The sequence below is a fragment of the Salmo salar genome, chromosome 01 (genome assembly GCF_965601325.2).
Source record: "Salmo salar chromosome 01, fSalSal1, whole genome shotgun sequence".
NCBI classification, from domain to species: domain Eukaryota; kingdom Metazoa; phylum Chordata; class Actinopteri; order Salmoniformes; family Salmonidae; genus Salmo; species Salmo salar.
In genome coordinates, this window is record NC_138291.1 from 48,688,273 (window position 1) to 48,706,758 (window position 18,486).

Consider the following 18,486-nt stretch of genomic DNA (forward strand, 5'->3'; position numbering starts at 1 on the left):
TATTTATGCCTATAGAGTCTCTTTCATCATTCTGGGTGGTGGTTTATGTACTAAAAGCGCTTCTTTGGGAAAGCGGTTTGAGGATTTCTCAAATTGTGGAGTTCTTGAGAAGTAAAGTATCAAAAACGTCTGACCTAATGAACTTTGTGGTCATGCTGATGATAACTGGCTTCGGGATAAGCCTGAAAAGATATTCCCAGACAGCCCTGCACTATAGTGGGGCTTTAGTGTGTGTTGCATTGCACCTTAAAACATAGGCCTACCTGTCTAGCCTCTTAAATGTAAACTCCCCATATTTGGGGACCCTATTTGTTTTTATTTGATTTAATTCAGTCTGCTATGAGAACGGTAGCCCCTATCTGCAAAAGCAGGATATCTGCGGAAAGCTGAGTATCTTGGCTATTGATCGGTGCCTTCAAATCTTTGGTGTGACTTAATACAATATATGGGCATACAAATATATTAGGGCAGGCCAAGCCGATGACCTAATTTCAAGATGGCTGCTACCTACATTCCGGTTAGTGTTGTGAAGCATAAACAAAATAAACACGGAATACGTTGATACACACCAAAGCCGGGACTCCACAGATCATGAGGATATCTTATTTGTCTGCCTGTGACCTACCGTTATTGATCACCAGCCTCGAGAGTCAAAATGTTTATTTTACACAACGTTTTCATCAAACAGCAAAAATCTTACAAAAGGTAAGCTTCGATTTGGTCTGTGTTTGAGCTATAGCTACATATCAAATTAATTCTTAAGTCTCTAGGAACAAATCTAGCCATTTGACTTAATGGCAACATCAAATGTCCACCGAGTGACTATATCTTTGCCCATCAAAAATATGATGTTGCCTGCTTAGTGGGACTATCATTTGTTTTTCCAACAGGACAATGACCCAACACACCTCCAGGCTCTGTAAGGGCTATTTGACCAAGAAGGAGAGTGATGGATTGCTGCATCAGATGACCTGGCCTCCACAATCACCCGACCTCAACCCAATTGAGAAGGTTTGGGATGAGTTGGACTGCAGAGTGAAGGAAAAGCAGCCAACAAGCGCTCAGCATGTGTGGGAACTCCTTCAAGACTGTTGGAAAAGCATTCCAGGTGAAGCTGGTTGAGAGAATGCCAAGAGTGTGCAAAGCTGTCATCAAGGCAAAGGGTGGCTACTTTTTAGAATCTAAAACCTAAAATATATTTTGATTTGTTTAACACTTTTTTGGTTACCACATGATTCCATATGTTATTTCATAGTTTTGATGTCATCACGTTTATTCTACAATGTAGAAAATAGTAAAAATAAAGAAAATCCCTTGAATGAGTAGGTGTCCAAACTTTTGACTAGTACTGTATATCTGTCGCTTTTATATTGTTTTTGTAAACAGTTAATTTGTATGTGGGACCAATACATTGGATATGCCTAGGCTAAACGTTCAGGCACTTTGGAAAGGTTGGAAAAACACTTGGATATCCCCTGTATGTACCCCGACACCACAACAATGTTTGAGAGAGGTTGGTGTTGTAGAAACTTAGTTTTTATAGTGAACACTAACTTTTAGGCACATCCAGTGAGCAAAAACAGTGCAATTATCACATTCGGACACTTTGGAGAGGTTGAAAGGACACTTGAATGTACCCTGGATACCCCATAACACCATCACAATGTTTGAGTGAGGTTGATATGGTAGAAATTATGATTTTATACTGAACAAATAGCATTTAGGGATTGCAAATATGTAATAGCACTGGAATTATCTAATTGTACACACATATGCCACTTTGGGGAAGTTTAGGGATACTTGGTCCAGTGACCACACCTGACACAACTTACTGAAACATCTGCCTATTTCTAGCTGTTTTCTTTCTTTCTGCTTGATCTTGTGTATTGAATTATGTAACTCCTATCTTCTGATCATTTCCTCATAATCTCCCAGATGTCTTCTTTCCAAATATACCAAGTTGTTGCATGTCAGAATCATGTACTTACACATGAATAGCCGTTACTTTTGGGTATGTCTATTTAGGCGGAAATCTACATTTTGCCATTACATTTAAGAGACTAGGACTGTCAATTAGCCAAGCTTAGGCTTCATCTCCGCTTTGCCCTGTGAACTTAGTGATACTAGGCGTCAAGGTTACGATGTCCCCTGAGTTGATGAGGCCAACATTGTTAGTATTGATTTGCATTTTATCTCATCAATAAGTTATCAAAATATGTTTTAAAGGTCAACTAAACGAGTGAACCAAACGGCCTCACAAAACAAGCTTTGTCAAGTATCTGCTTGTGATCATCTCCATGTGAAATTCTCTACTATACAGTGCGTCTCTTAAAATCATTAAGCCAACTTTTGGTTATCAATTAGTTTTGAACTTCCCATTGTAGTTTCAACATTGCCCTTCATTAAAATTACACAGATAGGTTATAATGTTACACAGCTTCAATAGTGAAAAGTGACAGACTTACAAGAGGGCCAAAAACACACAACGGAGGAGGCTACTAACACTGTAAACAAGACAAACATTTAGCTGAGACGTCAGGAATACTGCAAGACCCTGAGAAAATAAATGTTTACCCCCCTTGAGTGTAAAAAAAGCATGGCAGTTCCAAGGACAATAACAATTCACTCAATGCACTTTAAGTCCATGTTTATATTGACTTGCTTGTGTATGGGCAAAAAAAGGTACGTGTTGGGACATTTTGATTAAATGGAAAATCTCAGCGCCTCGTTGTTGACATCTTTGTTACCTAAATGGGGTGTTGTTTGGTCTCTTGGTCAAGAGTGTGCGATGTGATTAATGGTTGAGTTCATTAGCACGTGTTTGAGTGGTGTGCTTTGGCAAGACCCAGCATTGGCAAGACCCAGATCCATTTGTGTATTGAAGTGTGTGTACGTACATGATTTGTGTAGCCTACACTTGCTGCACACTTGTAAGGGTTTTGGCTTCCTGTCCTGAGTGCATGCCCCAAGCAAATCTGTTTGGCCCAAATCTCTATCTGAAATCTAAAGATGAATGCAACAATTGGACAGTGAGCCAAAATACATATATGTGTCTGTATAAACCCCACTGTAATGCTACACTATATATACACAAAACAATGTGGACACCCATTCAAATTTGTGGATTCGGCTATTTCAGCCACACCCGTTGCTGACTGTTGTATAAAATCGAGCACACAGCCATGCAATCTCCATAGACAAACATTGGCAATAGTAGAATGGGGCTCCCGAGTGGCGCAGCGGTCGAAGGCACTGCATCTCAGTGCAAGACGCGTCACTGCAGTCCCTTGTTCGAATCCAGGCTGCATCATATCTGGCCGTGATTGGGAGTCCCATAGGGCGGCGCACAATTGGTCCAGCGTCGTCCGGGTTTGGCCGGGGTAGGCCGTCATTGTAAATAAGAATTTGTTCTTAACTGACTTGCTTAGTTAAATAAAGGTGAAATAAATAAAAATGTAAAACATTATTTAAATGGCTTTACTGAAGAGCTTAGTGACTTTCAACGCGGCAACATCATAGGATAACACCTTTCCAGCAAGTCAGTTTGTCAAATTTCTGCTCTTCTAAAGTTACCCCGGTCAAATATAAGTGCTGTTATTGTGAATTGGAAACGTCTAGGAGCAACAGCTCAACTGCGAAGTGGTAGGCTACAAGCTCACAGAACGGGACCGCCAAGTGCTGAATCGCGTAGCACTTAAAAATCATCAATGCTCGGTTGCAACACTCACTACCAAGTTCCAAACTGCCTCTGGAAGCAACGTCAGCACAATAACTGTTCAGGGGTTTTCATATTTTAAAATGGGTTTTCATGGCCGAGCAGCAACACACAAGCACACAAGCCTAAGATCACCATCCGCAATGCCAAGTGTCGGCCCGGAGTGGTGTAAAGCTCGCCACCATTGGACACTGGAGCAGTAGAAACGTACTCTGGAGAGATGAATCACGCTTCACCATCTGGCAATCCGACAGACACATCTGGGTTTGGTGGACGCCTAGAGAACGCTACCTGCCCAAATGCATAGAGCCAACTGTAAAGTTTGGTGGATGAGGAATAATGGTCTGAGGCTGCTTTTCATGGTTTGGGCTAGGCCCCTTAGTTCCAATGAAGGGAAATCCTAACACTATAGTTGTTCAAAGGTAAGTCAAAAGGTGGTTTATGCAGCTGCTGCAAGTTCTTCTTCCAATGAGGAAATAAGTTGCTCTGTCACCTAGTTCAGTTGTTCACTTTTAGCTCTTCCCAAAGTCCTACCTTGCAGTTTCCAGTTCGTAAAACTGATTCATAACGATTACTGGCGAAGGGGAGGTCTGCTTACGAGTCAATGGTGGGAAATGGCAAATGGACCGAAACGTTAGGAAAACAGGGTTTTATGGAATTAGAGAGCGGGAGAGCGAGACCTAAAGATGGAGCGAGAAGGAGAAAGGAAAAAACATCCCGGGGAGAGAAAAAGTTGGGATTATGAAAACATGGCCAGAAAGACAGCGAGAGTAAACAAAGTGGGGCTGCCAAGCAATGGCGCGATGATGTTCTTCCCCTTATGTGCGCAGCTGGTTTATGAGACAGTAAGCAATTATTCCCCACTTGTCTCCCAGACTCTGACACAGCTGGAGAATTTAACTTCTCCCTCTTAGGTGGCTTTAGAAATAGCCATGTGGAAAACTTTAAGACCCTGTAGTAAAAGCAACAGTAACAAAAGCCTCTTGCCAAGCCTCTTACCATCTCGTCTGGCATCCGTCGTCTTTGAAACATTTCCAGCAGTGAGTTTTCCACAGGGACAAAGCAATATTAACAAGTTAGCGCCCAACCCTATGTCCAATTCCTGGTTGCCATTCAACTCTTGCCTTTAATGTATTCTTATTACTGTACCATATCATCAGGTGTGTGTTTGCTGGTGAATTTCTCAGGAAAACCAATGATTGAGGTGATATGTTTGTTCCTAGATTGTGTTGGTGTATTAAGCCCATGTAAAATGCTCTGTCTTCCAACTACTCAGAACTTAACTCACAGACGACTGCTAAGCCTCTTAATTTTGAATTTGTATAAGGATATTGAATTTGAATTGAATAAAAAAAAAAAACATTTGTAATGCACAAATTGAATAATTTAATTCATGAATTAATCTTGGATTTCATGATTTGAAACTGAATTGAATGAATATAACTGAATTTTCAAATTCAATATTTATATATTCAGTTTCAATACGGTAGATATTGCATTCATCGTCTGTGTATAAAGTTGACAATCTATAATTTCAAGAACAGTTGAAGTCAGAAGTATACATACACTTAGATTACATCATTAAAACTTGTTTTTCAACCACTCCAAAAATCCCTTGTTAACAAACTATTGTTTTGGCAAGTCAGTCAGGACATCTACCTTGTGCATGACACAAGTAATTTTTCCAACAATTGTTTACAGACAGATAATTTCACTTATAATTCACTGTATCACAATTCCAGTGGGTCAGAAGTTTACATACACTAAGTTGACTGTGCCTTTAAACAGCTTGGAAAATTCCAGAAAATGATGTCATGGCTTTAGAAGCTTCTGATAGGCTAATTTACATCATTTGAGTCAATTGGAGGTATACCTGTGGATATATTTCAAGGCCTACCTTCAAACTCAGCGCCTCTTTGCTTGACATCATGGGAAAATCAAAAGAAAGCAGCCACGACCTCAGAAAAAAAATTGTGGATCTCCACAAGTCTGGTTCATCCTTAGGAGTAATTTCCAAATTCCTGAAGGTACCACGTTCATCTGTACAAACAATAGTACACAAGTATAAACACCATGGGACTACGCAGCCGTCATACCACTCAGGAAGGAGACGCGTTCTCCTAGAGATTAATGTACTGTAATGTACTTTGGTGCGATAAGTGCAAAATCAATCCCAGAACAACAGCAAAGGACCTTGTGAAGATGCTGGAGGAAACAGGTACAAAAGTATCTATATCCACAGTAAAATGAGTCCTATATCGACATAACCTGAAAGGCCGCTCAGCAAGGAAGAAGCCACTGCTCTAAAACCGCCCCAACAAAGCCAGACTACAGTTTGCAACTGCACATGGGGACAAAGATCACACTTTTTTGATAAATGTCCTCTGGTCTAATGAAACAAAAATAGAACTGTTTGCCCATAATGACCATCGTTATGTTTGGAGGAAAAAGAGGGAGGCTTGCAAGCCGAAGAACACCATCCCAACCGTGAAGCACGGGGGTGGCAGCATCATGTTGTGGGGGTGCTTTGCTGCAAGAGGGACTGGTGCACTTCACAAAATAGATGGCATCATGAGGAAAGAAAATTATGTGGATATATTGAAGCAACATCTCAAGACATCAGTCAGGAAGTTAAAGCTTGGTCGCAAATGGGTCTTCCAAATGGGCAATGACCCCAAGCATACTTCCAAAGTTGTATGTAAACTTCTGACTTCAACTGTATAGTACCAATCAAAAGTTTAGACACACCTACCCTTCCAAGGGATTTTCTTAATTTTGACTCTACATTGTAGAATAATAGTGAAGACATCAAAACTATTAAATAACACACATGGAATCATGTAATAACGCAAAAAGTGTTCAACAAATCAAAATATATTTTAGATTTTAATGTGCCTTGTTAAAAGTTAATTTGTGGAATGTGTTTTAGCCAATCAGTTGTGTTGTGACAAGGTAGGGGTGGTATACAGAAGATGGTATTTTACCAAATAGGGCTAAGTCCATATAATGGCAAGAACAGCTCAAATAAGCAAAGCGAAACGACTATCCATCATTACTTTACATGAAGGTCAGTCAATCCAGAAAATAACTGAATGTTTCTTCAAGTCTAGTCGCAAAAACCATCAAGTGCTATGATGAAACTGGCTCTCATGAGGACCGCCACAGGAAAGGAAGACCCAGAGTTACCTCTGCTGTAGAGGAAACGTTCATTAGATTTACCAGCCTCAGAAATTGCAGCCCAACAACTCCATTCATATTAAACAGCCTACCTGTTAGTTGATCATTCTAGCCTACTCCTTTTCATTTAGCAGACTTAATCCGTAATTAATTCCATTTTGCATTGATTAGAAATCTCCCACTTCACTTGCTACACATGGAGCCTGACTAACGCCGCTTTGATCTTGGATTGACCGACAATAACAACAAGCTACAGGTGTGAAATGGGTGCGTCTACCAGTGCATAGTTTTTATGGGACGTACTCATAAAAACGGTCATAAAACATGTAATGGTCTATTGTTGTAGGGTATGTAGCAATGTCACATAGATTCTTGTATTTAATTTTAGATAAAGCCTTGTCATTGTTATAATAGGCCCAATTTTTTTAGTGAAAAATGTATATCCCAGGTAATCAAATACTAACATCTGTTCGGATATTTGAATACGCCCATCCCTACTAGCAACCTGCAATAGAAAGTTCCAGGGATTGCTGTATGTGTTTGTGAATCTAAACATCTGAGAGGCTTAGCATCTGAGCAATCTAAGCTCATCATGCAACAATCTTAGAATATTTTTTACTCAATGTATAAGGAAACCATTTCTAAGCAATCTGATGGGATTACTTACTGACTCATTGCCAATTGTAAATTAGCCTGGTGCAATCAAAATTTTTCTGCAAAAGGGCGGGATATGCAGGCCAGCACATACAGAAGAAGCGATTACGCAATGCACCAACGCCTTTTCAACAGAACACTGGATGTCATGGGATCAATATGGCTGTTGACTCATCCTCACATATCAATACCAGGACTTGAGTTCTAGATAAAAGGGCGTCAAAACAACAGAATGGCCCAAGGATGTGGACAGCAAACCAGAGCCATCTGCCTTCTAATGCTCACCACACAATCTGTCTGAGCAGTAACTTGAGTGAGTCGTTCACACTAGACCAGGGTGAGGAAACAGAGCTGTGGGGAATTGTGGAAAATGAGTGAGGTGTGGGAAATGAGTGAGTTGGGGAATTGTACTCACCAGGAGTTCCGAGGGTTCTGGCAGGAATTCCGTGTCCTCCCCAAATATGAAGTCTGGAGGTAGTTCTGGATCCTGTGCATTGAATATGATGTCCCCTGAGAAAGAACAGAATTATCACGTCAGCTTTGTCACAGCTTTCACACAACAAGGAATTTAATTCAGACCACCATAGCAATGTTTACTACTCGAGCAGCGAGCACACACAAACACTTCTTATAAAAAATAAGAAGTTGATTCTACAGAAGATGGGGAAAATGTATATACCACAATGCTGATTCAACTGAATTAAAACCTTAGGTCAACACAATCAGGCCTACTTTGATTATAGCTGATGCGATAAGGTACCATTGATGACCACATGCATCAACATTCACACGCTCCTGGCTATTAGTCCAATCACTCTGTTATTTAACACTCGGGATTAAGTAAACTGTGATGAAATGGACCTGTTATGAACATGTTATGTACTGTTATGAAAGAATGAGAACATGTGACTACTGGTGCACACTTGTTCAGAAACATCATCATGGTGCACAAGGAACAACACACATTCCACTAACAACCAAACTGCCCATTTACAGTAAGACTTAAACATTTAAAATGCTAAATTTGCCATAGTCAGTATTGGCACAGAATAGTCCATATTGCTATACAGAATTTAACAGAGTAGTGGGATTGAATAGGCTAGAACTTGGTCAATATCCAGCTCCAAAAGTCTTGGGACAGTGACAAATGTTGTTGTTTTGGCTCTGCATACCAGCACTTTGGATTTGAAATTATACAATGACTATGAGGTTAAAGACTGTCAGCTTTAATTTGAGGGTATTTTCATCCATATCGGGTGAACCGTTTCCCCCCCCCCATTTTACAAAAAGTATTGGAACAAATTCACTTGCGTATTAAAGTAGTAAAAAGCTTAGTATTTGCTACCATGACTCATCATTATTCACAATTCATTCAGGACAATCCATAATCATGGTAGCATCCACATTAATGTAGAAGTGTTTAGAAATATATTATATATTTTATTTACAATAAAAGTGACTGCAAAATTATTTACCATTCATTTCTATTGGGCAAAATAATCTGAAACACAACCAAAACAAACAGTAAATGTATCCAACAAATTTGTAGTCACACAAGCTTGATCTAGTCATCGCGTGCTATGAATATGGGACCAAAAACTTTTTACTACTTTAATACACATACAGTGCCTTCAGAAAGTATTCACATCCCTTGATTTTTTCCACATTTTGTTGTGTTACAGCCCGAATGTATGTCACTGGCCTACACACACACACACTAATGTCAAAGTATGTTTTTTTTCAATATTTTTACAAATGGATTAAAAATGAAAAGCTGAAATGTCTTGAAACAATAAGTATTCAACCCCTTTGTCATGGCAAGCCTAAATAGATTCAGGTGTACAAATTTGCTTAACAAGTCACATAATAAGTTGCATGGACTCACTCCATGTGCAATAATAGTGTTTAACATGATTTTTGAATGACTACCTCATCTCTGTACCCCACAAAGACCAGGGAGATTTTCCAATGTTCGTAGAGGGGCACCTATTGGTAGACTGAATATCCCTTTGAGCATGGTGAAGTTATTAATTACACTTTGGATGGTGTATCAATACACCCAGTCACTATAAAGATACAGGCATCCTTCCTAATTCAGTTGCCGGAGAGGAAGGAAACTGCTCAGAGATTTTACCATGAGGCCAATGGGGAGTTTAAAAAAGTTAGAGTTTAATGGCAGTGATAGGAGAAAACTGAGGATAGATCAACAGCATTGTAGTAACTCCACAATACTAACCTAATTGACAATGTGAAAAGAAGAAGGGAGCCTGTACAGAATACAAATATTCCAAAACCTGCATCCTAAGCAAGGTACTAAAGTAATACTGCAAAAAATGTGGCAAAGGAATAATATTTTGTCCTGAATACAAAGTAGTGTGTTTGGGGAACATCCAATACAACACATTACTGAGTACCACTCTTCATAATTTCAAGCATAGCGGTGGCTGCATCATGTTATGGGTATACTTGTAATCGTTAAGGACTGGGGAGTTTTTCCGGATAAAAGAGATACACAGAATGGAGTGAAGCACAGGCAAAATCCTAGAGGAAAACCTGGTTCAATCTGCTTTCCATCAGACACTGGAAAATAAATTCACCTTTCTGCAGGACAATAACCTAAAACACAATGCCAGATCAACATTGGAGCTGCTTACCAAGAAGACAGTAATGTTCCTGAGTGGCCGAGTTACAGTTTGACTTAAATTTACTGGTTGACTAGCAATGATCGAAAACCAATTTGACAGAGCTTGAAGAATTTTGTAAAGAATAAATGGACAAATGTTGCACAATCCAGGTGTGAAAAGATCTTAGAGACTTACCCAGAAAAACTCACCTCTCACTGTCCAAATACTTTTGAGCTCACTGTAGTTCAGAATGTTCAGATGTTACACAATTCTTTTTCCGTCCGCGCAGAGTGTTTTGGCAGAGAGGGAGAAGAGCCAAACATACACATGGCAGTATTTTTCCAGACAGGAGTTTTTTTTCTTCTTTTTTTTCACCTTTATTTAACCAGGTAGGCTAGTTGAGAACAAGTTCTCATTTGCAACTGCGACCTGGCCAAGATAACCTGTTGGGGATAGGGGGCAGTATTTGCATGGCCGGATAAAAAAACGAACCCGATTTAATCTGGTTACTACTCCTGCCCAGTAACTAGAATATGCATATACTTGTTTGATTTGGATAGAAAACACCCTAACGTTTCTAAAACTGTTTGAATGGTGTCTGTGAGTATAACAGAACTCATATGGCAGTCAAAACCCTGAGACAAATCCTGACAGGAAACTGAAATCTGATGTGTGGATATCACTTCAAACATTTGCCATTGAAACACACAGGGGCTTGTGAATCAATTAGCACTTCCTATGGCTTCCACTAGATGTCCCCAGTCTTTACAAAGTGGTTTGAGTCTCCTACTATCAAAATTGACTGAAAGAGAGGCTGTGGAACTTGGTCACAGGGGATGGGCCATTACCATTGTGACGTCGGCGCCCATGGGTACTCTCCCTTTTCGAAACGTTTTGAAAAACAATGCAACCGTCCCAATGGAATATTATTGAAGCCCTGGTTGAAAAAGCCCCTAAAGATTTATGTTATACAACGTTTGACATGTTTGAACGAACTTAAATATATTTTTTTTGCTCATTCCTGACGACAAGTCAGACGCACACGGTACATTTTCACTAGCCTTCGGAGCGCGCTAACACTATTGGGACATAAATTATTAACTTTTTTGAACAAAACTACATTTGTTATGGACCTGGGATTCCTAGAAGTGCCTTCTGATAAAGATAATCAAAGGTAAGGGATTATTTACAATAGTATTTTTGATGGTTGATCGTTCCAAGATGGCTCCAACATTTATAGCCTAGACTTTTTTTCTGGGCATACCACGTCGTTTATTGCAAAGTGTGATTTCCCAGTAAAGTTATTTTTAAATCTGGCAAAGCGATGGCATTCAAGACATGTTAATCTATAAGTCTTTGAATGACAATATTACATTTTAACAATGTTTTCGAATAGTAATTTTGTAAATTGTAGCGCTAATTCACCAGAAGCATTTGAGGGAAAAGATTTTCTGAACGTCATGCGCCGATGTAAAATGCTGTTTTTATATATAAATATGAACTTTATCGAACAAAAAATGCATGTGTTGTGTAACATGATGTCCTAGGAGTGTCATCTGATGAAGGTTGTCAAAGGTTAGTGCTGCATTTAGCTGTGTTTTGGGTATTTGTGATGCATGCTAGTTGCTTTGAAAATGGCTATGTGATTATTTCTGGCTGGGTACTCTGCTGACATAATCTAATGTTTTGCTTTTGCTGTAAAGCCTTTTTGAAATCGGACAACGTGGTTCGATTCAGGAGAGGTGTATCTATAAAACGGTGTAAAATAGTCATATGTTTGAGAAATTGAAGTTATAGCATTTATGAGGTTTTGCATTTAGCGCGACGCGATTCCACTGGCTGTTGATTAGGGTGGGACGCAAGCGTCCCACTGGCCCAGACAGGTTATTAAAGCGTAGCAATTCGACACACACAACAACACAGAGTTACACATGGAATAAACAAAACATACAGTCAATAATACAGTAGAACAAAATAAAACAAAAAGTCTATATACAGTGAGTGCAAATGAGGTAATTTAAGGCAATAAATAGGCCATGGTGGCGAAGTAATTACAATATAGCAATTAAAACACTGGAATGGTAGATGTGAAGAAGATGAATGTGCAAGTAGAGATACTGGGGTGCAAAGGAGCAAGATAAATAAATAAATACAGTATGGGGATGAGGTAGGTAGATAGATGGGCTGTTTACAGATGGGCTATGTACAGGTGCAGTGAACTGTGAGCAGCTCTGACAGCTGGTGCTTAAAGCTAGTGAGGGAAATATGAGTCTCAAAAAGGTATCAAAAAGGTAGGAGGGGATTTGCCATAAATCTGTCAAAATGTCTAGAAGCCAGTCAAAATACTTGTTGGACCAATATACTGGCACACACCCTGACCGGAGGGAGCTGTAGAGGGACTGGAGTAGGGGGGGTTACCATTTTGCACTGGACCACCTGTACAAGTAGGACTATATATGGAGAACAACATACACAGTCCATAGTGTGTGTGTGTGTGTGCGTGCATGCCTGCTTAGGGTAACCTCCCCCCAGGCGTTAATGACTAAGTAGACAAATGTTATGGTGGTCAAAAATCCTAACCTCCACATCACACATTCTAACAGCTACGTTGGTGAGGCTCTGGAGAGAGCTTGCTCTAACGGCACAGCTTGTCTTTCGTTGTGTGCGGTGCCATCACGCTCTTGCACACTATCAGCAGGCAGGTCAAAACACTGGCAAGGACCCCGAGGCCTTGCATCCTTGACTAAACAAAGTCTTCCTCAGGCAAAAGAGCAGGAAACAGTGAGCAATATTTTTATTTAAATAGGCAAGTCAGTTAAGAACAAGTTCCTATTTACAATGACGGCCTACACGGGCCAAACCGGACGACGCTGGGCCAATTGAACGGTGCCCTATGGGACTCCCAATCACGGCCGGTTATGATACAGCCTGGATTCGAACAAGGGCATCTGTAGTGACGCCTCTAGCACTAAGATGCAGTGCCTTAGACCGCTGCGCCACAACAAGTACTGAAGTTTCAGGCGCTGCCAGACTCCCAGAAACTGGGTCTGTAAAGTACTCTGTCTATTTTATTTGATTAGAGGCACTTTGGAAATGATGCCAGGTACATTCAATCTATTTATTACCACATTTATTTGCACACAAATAAACTTGATCTTCAGACAAAAATATTGAAACAATGAAAAAGGATACAAATACAAAAAAGCTTATGGATGCCTATTCAAACGTAGGATTACTCAAAAGACAAAAAACAGATAATGAGAAGCAGGCCAAGTAAAAAATTAAATTGGAAAAAGAATATTGCTTAACATTTACTGGATATTTTAAAACACTTTTGTATTTATCCAACAGTACACTCATTTTATTTCAGTGTTTTATGAGGAGGAAAAACACTGATGATCCAGACATACTGTAAAAATATTGGGGCAAGGGAAGTACCCATATCCAGTTTTAGTGAATTGAATACAAAAAAACTACACTATCAATTAACCTGTTTAGGATAGGGGGCAGTATTGACACGGCTGGATAAAAAAAACTTACCCGATTTAATCTGGTTACCACTCCTACCCAGTAACTAGAATATGCATATACTTATTACATATGGATAGAAAACACCCTAAAGTTTCTAAAACTGTTTGAATGGTGTCTGTGAGTATAACAGAACTCATTTGGCAGGCAAAAACCTGACAAGGTTTCAGGCAGGAAGTGGCCTGTCTGACAAGGTGTCATTCTTCTTGTCTCTGTTTATTGAAGAGTGAGGATCTTAGCTGTCCCGTGACACTTCCTACGGCTGCCATAGGGTCTCAGAAGGCGGCAAAAAGCTGAATCGTGGCTTTGCAGGCTCTGGCTGAAACAAAGTAGCGCGTTTGGGTAGTGGCTGGTTACAGTACTGTGAGACTCAGGCGCGTGCCCGCGTCGACCGAAAGCTTTGTTTACTTTCCTCAGTTTAGCTAAATGGACATTCCCGGTCGGAATATTATCGCTTTTTTACGAGAAAAATGGCATAAAAATGGATTTTAAACAGCGGTTGACATGTCTCGAAGTACGGTAATGGAATATTTAGATTTTTTTTGTCACGAATTGCGCCATGCGCGCGACCCTGATTTACCATTTCAGATAGTGTCTTGGACGCACGAACAAAACGCCGCTATTCGGATATAACGATGGATTATTTTGGACCAAACCAACATTTGTTATTGAAGTAGCAGTCCTGGGAGTGCATTCTGACGAAGACAACAAAAGGTAATCAAACTTTTATAATAGTAAATATGATTATGGTGAGTGCTAAACTTGCCGGGTGTCTAAATAGCTAGCCCGTGATGCCTGGGCTATGTACTTAGAATATTGCAAAATGTGCTTTCACCAAAAAGCTATTTTAAAATCGGACATATCGAGTGCATAGAGGAGGTCTGTATCTATAATTCTTAAAATAATTGTTATGCTTTTTGTGAACGTTTATCGTGAGTAATTTAGTAAAATGTTAGCGAATTCCTCCGGAAGTATGCTAGTTCTGAAAGTCACATGCTAATGTAAAAAGCTGGTTTTTGATATAAATATGAACTTGATTGAACAAAACATGCATGTATTGTATAACATAATGTCCTAGGGTTGTCATCTGATGAAGATCATCAAAGGTTAGTACTGCATTTAGCTGTCTTCTGGGTTTATGTGACATTATATGCTAGCTTGAAAAATGGGTGTCTGATTATTTCTGGCTTGGTACTCTGCTGACATAATCTAATGTTATGCTTTCGTTGTAAAGCCTTTTTGAAATCGGACAGTGTGGTTAGATTAACGAGAGTCTTGTCTTTAAATAGCTGTAAAATAGTCATATGTTTGAGAAATTGAAGTAATAGGATTTTTAAGGTTTTGAAAATCGCGCCACAGGCTTCAAGTGGCTGTTACGTAGGTGGGACGAATTTGTCCCGCCTAGCCCATAGAGGTTAAATCCCCAAATTACACTATGCTATAGTATGATAAAGGGCACAGAATAACCTGTATCAGCCAGATGGAATCACTTTCAGTGACATAGTAAAATGCGAATACTGAATCAGTCAGTATGGGACTAAGTCATGATCTTAAATCTCTTGCCAAAGTCTCAATGAAATGGTTAAGCATCTGTTCGAATGACTTGTCAGTAAGTCATCATCCGCCACAAAACCAGAAATGCCAAACCAACTCACATAGCTGGCTCGCTCCTCATCTCCTGCTATTTTTGATGTGAGTGATTAAGTGGGAGGCAGATGCAGCTGAGGGAGTTGTGAAATGAAAACCAGGAAACAATTTACCTCAGTAACTCTGTTTTTGCACACATTGACCTGCAGCAAGGTGGTAAATAATAGTCTATACTTCTCTACAGTATTTGTTTGACTTGAGCAATAGGTTCTACCTGTTGTGGCTATTTGCGTTTTAGGCTTATAACCTTTTCATTCACACATGCCAAACACAAAAACTTCAGTGCTGGTTTTAAAAACTATTCTTATAAAAATATAATTTAACCTTTTACTGTGTGTGTGTGTGTGTGTGTGTGTGTGTGTGTGTGTGTGTGTGTGTGTGTGTGTGGAGAGAGAGAGAGAGAGAGAGAGAGAGAGAGAGAGAGAGACTCACAGCCATTCCAGGAACACCAAATTAAGATCATTCCCGCATGAGATATAATCATTTAAAAACATCTTGTGGCGCATGAAAGCATTTTTGGAGCCAAGCTCATAAGGAAAGACTCAAATGTGGGACTTCTCTCAAAGGAGAGGTTTGTTTCATGCAATTCCAGTAAGATAAACACTATGTTTATTGGGGTATCAGCAAAATAGTGGCTGCAAGTGTTCAAATGTTCCATACTTTCATAAGCACTGAGAAAAAGGGTGGCAGGTATCCACTATTAGATAACCTAGCGGTTAGAGCATTGGGCCAGGTTCGAATCTCCGAGCTGACTAGGCAAAAAAAATAATAATGGCGATCTGGCAATGAGCAAGACACTTAACCCTAATTGCTCAAATAATGGCTGATCCCATGACGTGACCCCATTGTACTAGGGTGTCTCAGGGGGAGTGAGATATGCAAAAAACACATTTCCATTTCATCACACACACACACACTTGTACAGGCTACACACTTGTGAAACAGGACAAATATAAGCACCCCCTATTTGACCTTTTGAGTTAGACTAAACTTAACCCTTGTGCAGTGCTCAGGTCTGTGGGACCCATTTTCAATGTTTACTAAAAGAAAAATTATACAATCGATAACTTTTCAACCTGAGACTCATTGGCCTTTACTCATTTTCTGTGAAGAACATGTAAAATAATAAATTTTCACCTTTCACACCCCTTCACATTTATACTACATATGTGGTGTTCGCGTCCACTGGACCCGAGGGTAATAAAAGTGTGGAAAAGTGTGTGTGTGTAGGTGAAAACTAAAATTTGTCTGTCTCCCTGTCTGTCTCCCTGCCCGTCTCTCGCTTTTCTTGCACTCTTTACCCTTTGTAGTGTGTGAAACTACACAATGTATTGCGGGAACACGCACAATACATTATTTTGATACATTGTAAAAAAAAATATATATTTTCCCCACACACTACCCTAGCCAGGTGCAAATTGGGGGAGGGACACAACAAATAAATTGCTTTGCATGTGTGGCTCCTTAACACAATCAATCAGTATGGCAAAAAAAATCTCTGCTCAGAGGGCCTTAAAAAAATGTTTTGCAGAGAGAGAAGCTAGTGTGGGTCTTCCACTTTGGAAGATGAAGAATTTTCTGAATATGAGGATCATGTCTCTGTCAACTCGGAGTCCGACAGTGAGTTGGAAGAAGAGGATGAGATTGACCCTCCGCCAGCCCCAGGACCAGCCCATCAGCAACCATCAGCTGCCTGCAGGAGGAGAAATATTGATGTAAAAAAACATTTGTTGAAATGTAATGGTCTTCTTGCCCAAGGAATGAGCCACCCTGCATGGCTACCAATGTGATAAGGATGCAACCAGGGCCAACACGGATGGCGTTTACTCATGTGCAGGACATAAAGTCTTCTTCTGAACTATTTATCCCAGACACCATGCAGAAAATCATTCTGGACTTTTAGAGGGAAGGCGTGTTTTTAGAGAGATGGAAGGAGATTGACCAAACTCATTTACATGCATACTTTGGTGTTCTTATGCTTGCTGTTATTTTCAGATCCAATGGGGAATCCACAGTATCCCTTTGGGATGCAGAAACTGTCAGATAACTTTTCAATGCAACAACGTCTCTGGATATCTTCCACATTATTTCCAGGATTATCCGCTTTGATAACGGAGACACCAGACCAGCTCGGCGGCAGAGACAAGCTATCTGCAATCAGGTCAGTGTGGGATGATCGCCTTCCCCTGTTTTACAACACTGGGCCCAACGCTACTGGCAATGAGCAGCTTATGCCATTTAGGGGCCGATGCCCCTTCAGGCAGTACATACCGTCTAAACCAGCAAAATATGGAATCAAGATCTGGGCTGCCTGTGACGCTACTTCATCATATGCGTGGAACTTGGAAGTGTATATGGGGAAGCCAGATGGAGGAGCCCCTGAGATGAACCAACGGATCCGGGTTGTCCTGGACGTAACACTGGGACTCCGTGGCCACATCACCACATGAGAACTTTTTTACTTTGCGCAAGCTGGGACAGGAGATCCTCAAGAGGAAGCTGACGATGGTAGGAACTGTACGAAAAAACAAGCCAGAACCCCCACCTCAGCTGTTGAATACACAGAACAGGCCTATCAATTCCTCTAGTTTGTGTTCACGGCCAACACGTCCCTAGTGTCCTACGCACCAAAGAAAGGCAAAAATGTGGTACTCATGAGTACGCTGCATAGGGATGGGAGAATGTGGCCAGGAATATCAAAAAACAGAAATCATAATGGATTGCAATGCCACAAAAGGAGGGGTGGACAATTCAGACAAGCTGGTGACAGGCAACAGCTGCAAAAGAAGAACCCTACGCTGGCCACTTGTGATATTCTTCAACATCTTGGACATCTCAGCGTACAACGCATTTGTCATCTGGATGGCGTTGAACCCAGATTGGAACAGAGGGAAGCTCCAGAGGAGACGCCTCTTTCTCGAGGAGCTGGGCAAGGCATTGGTAAGAACTCAAATCCAGAGGAGGCAACATTCCCAAGGACCCCAGCTTCTGCAGCAATCGTGAGGAGGATTCAGGAGGAGGATGCTGGTGCCCCATCCGCCCGACCCACAGAACCAACAACTCCAATATCGGAAGTAAGTGTGAGTGATGTTGCATGTGTGTCTGACTCTCCTACCTTGGCCTGCTGTAACTATATATGTG

General features: G+C 40.5%; 1 pseudogene across 1 annotated transcript in view; it reads right to left on the bottom strand.

Annotated features, from left to right (window-relative positions):
* The window catches only part of LOC106602899 (BRISC and BRCA1-A complex member 2-like), a 187,575-nt pseudogene that overhangs the window by 155,359 nt on the left and 13,730 nt on the right, over positions 1 to 18,486 (bottom strand). The window contains exon 3 of the transcript XR_014392250.1: positions 7,962 to 8,056. The product of XR_014392250.1 is annotated as a BRISC and BRCA1-A complex member 2-like (transcript). The remainder of the gene's footprint in view (positions 1 to 7,961; positions 8,057 to 18,486) is intronic.